Source organism: Argentina silus, assembly GCF_951799395.1.
Source record: "Argentina silus genome assembly, chromosome: 6".
NCBI lineage: Eukaryota > Metazoa > Chordata > Actinopteri > Argentiniformes > Argentinidae > Argentina > Argentina silus.
The window spans coordinates 23,680,588-23,690,587 of NC_139660.1; the positions used below are offsets into that span (position 1 = coordinate 23,680,588).

General features: G+C 48.5%; 1 protein-coding gene across 1 annotated transcript in view; it reads left to right on the forward strand.

Moving 5' to 3' along the window:
- Window positions 1-10,000, forward strand: part of prdm5 (PR domain containing 5) — a gene marked incomplete at both ends in the record, with an annotated part of 40,433 nt that overhangs the window by 21,983 nt on the left and 8,450 nt on the right. The window lies entirely within an intron of this gene.

Sequence of the window (10,000 nt, forward strand, 5' to 3'; positions counted from 1 at the left end):
CGCTTAGGTTGTGGGTTTGATTCCCGCTGGGACCATATATACTGAACAATGGCTGCACTCACTGCAATGTAAGTCGCTTTGGATAAAAGCATCAGCTAAATGGCATATATTAGTAGAAATATGATGATCAGATGCAAAAGCAGGATGCCATTTTGATAGGGAACACCTTAGAAGTTTTGTGTGGATATGCTCAGATCATAGTTCAGAATAACATACGACCCATGACAAGGAGATAAAGTCATCAATAATCAATAATTAATAATCAATCAATAATCCAATGAATACTGAAATGCAAGCAGAAGGAAGGCAGGAAGGCCCCGTTCACCCAGAGCCTCAGAGCAGCAACAGTCTCCCTCTCAGTCATGTTCATTAAACTGCCTTTAACTGGAGAGCTGCACATTCCTGTGTGTTTCCTTACCAACAGACTGGTGCACAGAGCTGGCACAGCCACGCACACACGCACACACACACACACACACACACACACACACACACACACACACACACACACACACACACACTCTCTCTACCCCCTTTTCTCTCTCCTCCCTCACTCTCTCTCTCCCTCCCTCTCTCCCTTTTACTCTCCATCTCTCTGGTTCTCCCTCCTTCTTTCTCTCTCCTCTGCGCTCCCTCTCTCTCTCTCTCTCTCTCTCTCTCTCTCTCTCTCCCTCTCACTCCCCTGTCCTTCTCTTCCCTCCCTATCTGTTGTATTGTCTCCCACATTTCCCTCCCTTGTTCTCCCCCCCCCCCCTCTCTCTCTCCCTCTCTCTACTGCTTATTAGGTGGGCTTGCTTCAGCAAGCAAACTCGTGTTGCTATGACTTTTGGTTTTGACATATTGACCTATTAAACTTTTTAAAAGTTACAAACTTGAAACTTGAAAGTGCACTTTTTAACATGGAGATCCATCCATCCATCCATCCATCCATCCATCCATCCAACCAACCAACCAACCAACCAAACTCTCTAACTTTATCCGCTACCATAATAATCTCACTGTCTTTCATTTACCCAGCAAATCTATATATCTATAGAAACATCTTTAACCCTTTTCCACTACCAAAATAAGACTTTGCAAGCCCGCAAAGTTTCTTTTGGAACTTTGTTTTCTCCTTTACTGCTTTTCTCTTTTCTCACTCCATCTTCAACTCTCTCTCTCTCTCCCCTGTCCTTCTCTTCCCCTCCCCGTCTCTCCAGTTCTCTCTCCACTCATCTCCAAAGTGTTTTTGTTTGTTTTCATTCCTCCTATCCTCCTGTTTTTGAGATAGAATCCTCCTCACACCCAGTCCACACTCTGCTTGTTTTTTCCTGCCACAGATGCATCAGCTGTAAATCCTCTCAAACTAAGTAGCTCCCGTCAAACAATGGCGGTTTCCTCTGCCCAATCCCCTAATCTCTGGAATGTGTTCATAGCTTTAGCACTCAAAGATTTTCTATGGGCTTTTTTTCTGCCATTCAATTCAATCCAATCCAAACAAAGTCACTGCTGTCACATCCACACCAGCGTAACCATCGCTATCACGGTCATCTCTCGTGAAAATATCAAAAGAACAAATTGCTCTGCATGTAATTTGTCACACCCATTTAACAAGGGGCTCTCTAAATGATGCTAGGATGCCGACAGGACGGTTCGAACAATGAGGTTGGGATTTGTGTTCGTTTCCAATCCTTTTGGTTTCCTTTTGGCCCTGCCGAGCTGGTTTTTGTCAGTGTGTTAGATGACACAGTTTCATCGCTGGTTTAGTTCCCATCACACTCTATGGAGCTGGGTTGGTCCCATGTTTCTAAACAGATGGGCATTTAATCAGCTAGAAACTTAAGTCAGTCAACCATCAACCTAGGTGGAGAGTTTTTCTAGGTACTGATGTATATATGTGTGTGTGTGTGTGTGTGTGTGTGGGGTGTGTGTGGGGTGTGTGTGGGGTGTGTGTGGGGGGTGTGTGTGTGTGTGTGTGTGTGTGTGTGTGTGTGTGTGTGTGTGCGTGTGCGTGTGTGTGTGTGTACCAGTGGGGTCCGTCTGATTGTATTTATATAGAATAAACAAAGGAGCGGGCCGTGGGGGAATGCAGGGGGGAGGGGTGGGAGCGGAGAGGGGGACACCTCAAAGAAAGAAAGGAGGAACGAGAGAAAAGACCACTCCAAGAAAGCATCCAGCAGGATTGACCCTTGACCCTGACTGGCTGTAAATCTGTCCCCTTATTCTAAAGCCCACAGACTTTTGTTGTTGTTTTTCTTCTGTTTAAAGAAAAATAAAGTTTTAGTCAAAGTGTGAGTTCCCCCCCCCCCCCCCCCCAAAACTACCAACCCTACAATGCTCATTTTGTTCTCTCACAGTGATGAGTTGTTTGTTGGGCATACACGGTCCCTTCCATAGCAACTTTAAGTGTTGGAACAGCATAAAGCAGGGAAAAGCTTAACATAGCAGCATAGAACGGTCCTCTGTGGCTCAGTGGGTAGAGCATGGCGTTAACAGCGCTTAGGTCGTGGGTTTGATTCCTGCTGGGACCATATATACTGAAATGTATGCACTCACTGCAATGGAAGTCGCTTTGGATAAAAGCGTCAGCTAAATGGCATATATTATGATTATTATTAGAATGGATGCTGTATCAACTGCAGCGGTCGCAGTACTAGAATGGGGTTTCAGGTCTCTACTCTCCTCTACTGGTGATCTGTCTTCCCTGGAGGAAGGAAGAGTGAATGGTTGGTTATTTAATGACAGTGAAAAGGCAGGGACACTTTTCAGGTACTAGCAGATATATTATCTTTGGATTCATAGGGCTGACATCATGAGGCCGTGAGTTTTCCTTCCCTGTGTGTCTCGGGTCAGTGTCCGTCATCCACAAGGTGCTGTAGTATCACAATACTAGCTGCTGGACCTGTAAATAAACACTTTAAGATGGCCGCCCTTCCGGTCAGCAACCTCCTAAAGGAAGTCCCCAGCTGAGCCTCTCTCTGTAGGGTGGAAAGCAGCTGGTTTGTTTGTGTTCCCACTGCCCCCCCCCCCCCCCCCCCCGACACATGAACAGGTCATCCATGGTTACCTGCTAAACACAGGAAGCTTTGTAAAGTTTCCCTGGGAACTCCCCCCCCCCCCAAAAAAAATATGTTAATAAATACCCTGACAGTGCTCATCACGGTTAAAATAGAAAATAAAGGAATAACTTTATTGTCCCTCAAGGGAAATGTGTCTTTGACAGTTAAACGTGCTGCTGCTCACACATCAATAAAAAACTACGAATAAAGACAGAACACGTTTGAACACATTTAATATTTGATGAGGTGGAGGAGAGAGGGGGCAAACAGAAGAACCATTACAGGTGAATACTGGGTCACTATGAGTCATAGTTACGATGGGTGTGTCCCAGACTCCTTTATATTATCTCATGACTCGTATACATGCAGATTACCATAGATCTTAGGTCAGTATTATGAGTTATGATTTATGACTTGTATACAGTGTGCCATGATGTTATAGGGTGTAATGGCAGTTGTGGGCTTGTGAAAGGAGATTATGCAAAAGGAAAAATCTTGACAGAATCCCGGGGTCTCTTGGGTATCATACTGACATCATTGTCAAATGTCATGGTGCCGCTCATAAGTGGTCACTGTTCTTTGTGTAAGATGTAAAAAAAAAAAAAAACATTTTTAGTTAGCAGGAATTCCTGGAAATACAGTGTATATAATTGGCCCGCGTTACGCATATTAAAATGTGAAAACCTGCACAGTTATTGGTCAAAAAGGCCTTGTTGGAGATGCATTTGCGGGCGGGAGTGTAAATCGCTTTGATATGGAAAACCGTGTGTTTCCAATAGTGCGTAATCTTCAGACATATTGAGTACAGTGAACCAAGAGAGGTACCGTGGAAAGACGTCCCAGCGGCATGAGATATGAGAAAACAAAATGATTGAGTCATTTCCCCCATGGTTGTACATGTGTGTGAAGATATGGTACCGTATGTTATTGTAGAGACAGAGCAGGCAGGCCAAGCAGATGTCTGTGGTTTTCCTTCGAGCAGCAGAACCAGGAGTGGTGTGTGTGTGTGTGTGTGTGTGTGTGTGTGTGTGTGTGTGTGTGTGTGTGTGTGTGTGTGTGTGTGTGTGTGTGTGTGTGTGTGTGTGTGTGTGTGTGTGTGTGTGTGTGTGTGTGTGTGTGTGTGTGTGTGTGTGTGTGTGATTCTGCCTGTCTGTGTGTGTGTGTGTGTGTGTGTGTGAGACAGTGGGTAATTCTAAGGGACATCTGCCCTGCTGGAGACCGGTGCAGAGCAGTGTCTTCACAGTTGTTGAGTATGCAGTAGTTTTTAGGCCACAACGTGGTTCAGATCAGCCCAGATAGAACATCTGGCCGTGCTCTGGAGACACTGGACCGCTTCTTAGTTTGAGGGTCTCTTTGTCTGGGTTCTGGCCGTCAACTGTGGACATGATGTCATGCAAATCGTCGGGTGTACAGTGAGTCCACCTGCTCCTCGTCTGGCACCGACTGAACGGCCTTCCACAGCATCCCAACACCTCGCTGAGAACGTCACGATCCACTTCAGACAACCGCCCCCAGAAACAACCTTCATCGTCATCAACATCATCATCATCATCACCACACAAAGAAGGGAAAGGAGAAGAGGCGGCTAATGATGATGAAGGTCGTCTCTGGGGGCGGTTGTCTGAAGTGGATCGTGACGTTTTCGGTGAGGTGATGGGATCATTCAAAGACGGTCTCACGCACGTGTGTGTGTGTGTGTGTGTGGTATGGTGTGGTGACTGGGTGAGGATACAGTAGGGCGCGGTCCGGAGCTGTGTGTGTGTGTGTCTGTGTGTGTGTGTGTGTGTGTGTGTGTGTGTGTGTGTGTGATACAGGTTCTCCCTCACATGGGCCAGTTTAAGGGAAACGTTTGAGGAAGCAGAGTGTGTGCCGTGGGGTCCCCCACCAGAACGAAAAGGTCAAGTTGTAAAGTTGTTGGGCATTTCTAAAGGAGGGCTGATCAAAGGCAATCGCTTATCGGCTAAAACAGATATCAATATCACATTACCTCGCTGGCCCCTGTCGGCATGCAGAGAGAGAGAGAGGGAGGGAGGGAGGGAGGGAGGGAGAGAGAGAGAGAGAGACAGAGAGGGAGGGAGGGAGAGAGAGACAGAGAGAGAGAGGGGGAGGGAGGGAGGGAAAGAGAGACAGAGAGGGAGAGAGAGAGAGAGAGGGAGAGGGAGGGAGGGCGAGAGAGTGAGAGAGAGAGGGAAAGAGAAAGAGAGAGGGAGTGAGACAGACAGATAGAGAGAGAAGGAGTGAGAGAGAGAGAGTGAGAGAGAGAGAGAGAGAGAGAGAGAGAGAGAGAGAGAGACAGAGGGAGGCCGGGTAGGGCCAGTGTCTGGCTGGAACGGAGGAAGCCAGGAGTTAATTTCTGACGGACAGCGCTAATGTCTTTCAGGCCAGGGCCCCGCAGCTACAGAGCCTTCTCCCTAACACGAAGGCTGGACGGCAAGCATGCGACCAGGCAGGCATACCATCTGCTTACCAGACACACACACACACACAGAAACATACGCACACACAGGCGCACACACACACACACACACACACACACACACACACACACACACACACACACACACACGCGTTCTACCAGTCAGTGGTGGCCAGCGCAGTGCTGTACGCAGTGGTATGCTGGGGGGGCAGCATCAAGAAAGGTGACACCAAGAGGCTGAACAAGCTTATTAGGAAAGCTAGTTCTGTCCTCGGTGTCACCCTGGACACTGTGGAGGAGGATGAGGACCAAACTCCTGGCCGTCATGGCCAATCCCTCCCATCCCCTACATGACACTGTGGCAGAGCAGATAAGCTCCTTTAGCAACAGATTATTACAACCACGTTGCACTAAGGAGCGCTATAGGAGATCTTTTCTGCCTACCGCAATAAGACTGTCCTCCGGCTGGCTTGATCGGGCTGATCAGAGTCAGGCTGGGGGATGTTAAATCATAACTGGGCTGTTCTTACTGTATATAATGTTTCAGATGTCTATTTTATTCTATTATTCTACTGTCGCTTTATTTTGTTGTTGTTTGTGATGTAAGCTGCTGTTGCGCCTCAATTTCCCCTCGGGGATCAATAAAGTACCTATATATCTATCTATCTATCTCATATAGACACACACACACACACACACACACATAGTCAGGGGTGCCAAACGGATCGATTAGCAGACAAGGAGTGTGAGGCTCCACAGCAGCGGGTGGTGGTGGTAGGAGGGGGTGGTGTGTGTGTGTGTGTGTGTGTGTGTGTGTGTGTGTGTGTGTGTGTGTGTGTGTGTGTGTGTGTGTGTGTGTGTGTGTGTGTGTGTGTGTGTGTGTGTGTGTGTGTGTGTGTGTGTGTGTGTGTGTGTGTGTGTGTGTGTGTCTGGGGGGGTGGGAGGAGAGAGACATCCAGGGTCACAGAGAGACGGTGTCCCCTTTCAGCGCATGCTAAATCAGTTACCATCTCCCCCCCCCCCACCCCCACCCCCTCCACACACACACACACACACCCTTTAAGCTCAGGCTCAGCACACCAGCCACCCCGCCATAATCCCCCCCAAAGTATCTCACTCAATCTAGATAATAAGTAGATGGGTTTCCAATTACAGCGCCAAGTGTCGGGCCGGAGAGGCCAGAACGCCGCTCGCTTGAACCGTCGCCTACCTCGAGGAAACGGCTCCTACAAAACGATGGCATGTGTTCTGTTCTGTGGCCGTGTCCGTGTTTTTTTTTTGTTTTTTTTCGCATCCTGTAAAAAAAAAAAAGATAGATTCACTCTTTCGCAGAGTATGCGGGGATGTCGGGGGGCATATGTACGACAGCTGCCTCGGCTTTTTCAACCGAGTTGTGCCAACGAACCGAGGGGGCGTTGTGTCGAGAGATAAAACAAAACGAAACATCATTTCGCCCCAACGTTGACAAGCACACGTTCGGTCGAAAAACGGGAAAAAACGGGAAAGCGGCCGCGTTTCTCCACCGTTTACAGACTCTTACGATAGTAGGGACTCCAGTTCGTAGACAGCCGTGCTGTGTGTGTGTGTGTGTGTGTGTGTGTGTGTGTGTGTGTGTGTGTGTGTGTGTTAGTGCTATGCAGAGTGCGGTGGGTGTCTGTCTGTACACCGTCTCGGCTTACACTCTAGCCTCTCTCTCTCCTACCGGGTAGGGATGCGCTCCAAGCCGCAGAGCACACTGCCACACGGTGCCTGGACCGTAGAAGCACACTTAATGTCTTCTGCAGGGCTCCCCCAGGCTAGCACTGGCCCTCAACCTGATACCACACATAGCTACACAAGAGAGACACATCCTCTCTCTCTCTCTGTCCTCTCCTCTCTCCTCTCCTCTCTGTCTCAATGCACATCTGGGATTCGCATTTCGCTGTTTGTCAACAAAAGCCCTCCTAGAGGCTGAAATTGAGCAGAAGGGGATTTTTTTTCTTCTTTTTTTCCTGGTATTCCGAGCTCTCTTCGCCCGCCCCGGCCGCACATGTTTGTGATGTGATCATTGTGTGTGCGATAGGCCGCCTGTCGGGGTTAACCCTTCCCCAGCCAGCTTGGAGGAGACTGTGGACTGTGTGTAGTTGACGGTACAACTGGAAACAAACCCGTTGAAAGTTGACCGGAGGAGAAGAGTAGATCGGACACTCTCACGTATGTCTGTAAAGGAAGGGCTCTTTCGCTGGCTAGAATCCGGTTCTTGGACATGATCTCAGCGAATGTTTTTGGGTTTGAACCCTCACCCACCCACCACGTCATGGCCTACAGTAGGCCAACATTGAAATGTTGTTCGCCTGAAGCTGCTGTCACTCTCAGGTACTACGGTAAATTACGCTCGTGGAAAAAAAAGGGGTTCCAAAACCCTAACCCTAACCCTAACCCTTTTGGGTTCCATGTAGAACCATTTTGGGTTCCATGTAGAACTCTCTCCCAGGGACAGCCGAAGAACCCTTTTTGTTTCTAGGTAGCACCGTTTTATGGAAGAGTGTAGGAAATATTCCCAAATAGAGGCAGCATGTTTGTGGTTGTGGGTGATGTTTCTCTCCTGGTGTACTCTCTCTGGGTGGTTATCTCTGATTCAATAAGCATATTTTCCATGTTAATTCCCAGGGAAACACAGCTAATTAACCTTATTACTGACAGGGGCAAAAACATATCCCCTCATCAATTTCTCAGCTTATCTAATTAAAACGACTCGCTTTCCTGTTCAACAATTAGTCACTAAAGAAAGATTACACTATTACAAAATGGATGAGAAATTAGATTGTTGTACCACGAGGACACATATGCACACACACACACACACACACACACACACACACACACACACACACACACACACACACACACACATTTCTATGTCTCTTAAGGCGGTGTGTTTTATTAAGTTGCTTTTCCACATCTCCCTCTGGAACTGTTCTATTTACACTAGCAGGAGTCCTCCTTCTCTGTCCATAAAACCTGATTTTATCACCCCAGATGCGAGGCAAATTTGACTATTTCTTTTGTTTCATCTCCGTGAATAGACCCTATTCAATACCCCAGCAGAGGACAAACACTACAGCAGTGGTGGACCTTAAAAAGTAGGCCAAAACTAGGCCTTCCTTCCAAGTATTATTACAGTACTCTCTTGTTCCCTATTTTCATTTGGTTGTGGTTCTACGGGTTACCTCGTATCCCAGATATATAGATTGGTAATCAGCCCGGGTTCTCCTATCTCAGCGGTGGATCAGCTCAGGGGTAAACAGATCCACGTGTCGGCCGGCCCGGTTGATTGACAGCCTGTCACATCCTCTTTGGGCCGTGGTCTGAGCGCGCTCAGATAGCATCTGGGTGAGTTAGGCTGGGCTGCCTTTGATCCGCTGAGCCAGCCCTGACTGATTGGCTGGAGCCTGCTGCCTCTGTGGGCCTTCACGTTGACTTGATTTGTTTGCACGTATGTATGCAATTGTGTTGAATCGGTAAACCCGTTCCTCGTTGAAATAAAACTCCCGCCCGCGCCGTGGTAGGGCGAGCTGTTTCGCTAGGCGTAGCCGGTGAACATCGGGGTGTTTTTCGGAGGAACACGGTCACGTGCGGTTTGCACAGAGCAAAGACGATGATCGTACAGCATCAGGTAGAACACAAGGTACCGTATGTGCAGGTGAGGCGTTTAGGAAACCCAAAACGGGACCCTCTGTTGTCTGTGTGTCCGTCACACGTTGGAACGTGTTTTGCATTGCGACGTAAACATGTTTTGCGTTGCCGCGGCGGCGTCCCGCCGTGACTCCAGACGCAGCGAGGTGATGTGTGGCCTCTCGACCTTTCCACGCCGTCAGGGCCGACCCTGACGATGCTATCTCATCGTTTTCATTTCACTTCATCTCCAGCCCTTTTTTCAGCAGCGATGGTGGATGCGTCACACCAGGCCAGCCTGGTTCAGATCAGTTTGACTCTGCTTGGTTGGGCTCTGTAGTGTGAATCAGGGTTTGGAGCAGCCTAAGGAGGAACTGCTACCCTATATGGAAGTAGAGAGGCAGCTGAGGAATGGCCTTCTTGTTGCTGCAGCACAGGGAAGCAGCGTGTCAGAAGGCAGTGCCAGTGTAATGTATCCAAGCATGGCAGCGCCAGCAGCCAAAGCGAAGGGCAGGGTTGGCACACAGAGACACGCACACGCCCGCTCGGACACACACACACACACACACACACACATGTGGGCGCACACACACACACTTTCTATCTCTCTCTCTCTCTCTCTCTCTCTCTCTCTCTCACACACACACACACATACTATCTCTCTCTCCCTCTCTCTCTCTCTATCTCTCACACACACACACACACTCCCAGACCAGACACACACACACACACACACACACACACACACACACACATGCGGGCGCACACACACACACTTTCTATCTCTCTCTCTCTCTCTCTCTCTCTCTCTCTCACACACACACACACACACTCTTGCTCTCTCTCTCTCTCTCTCTCTCTCTCTCTCTCTCTCTCTCTCACACACACACAG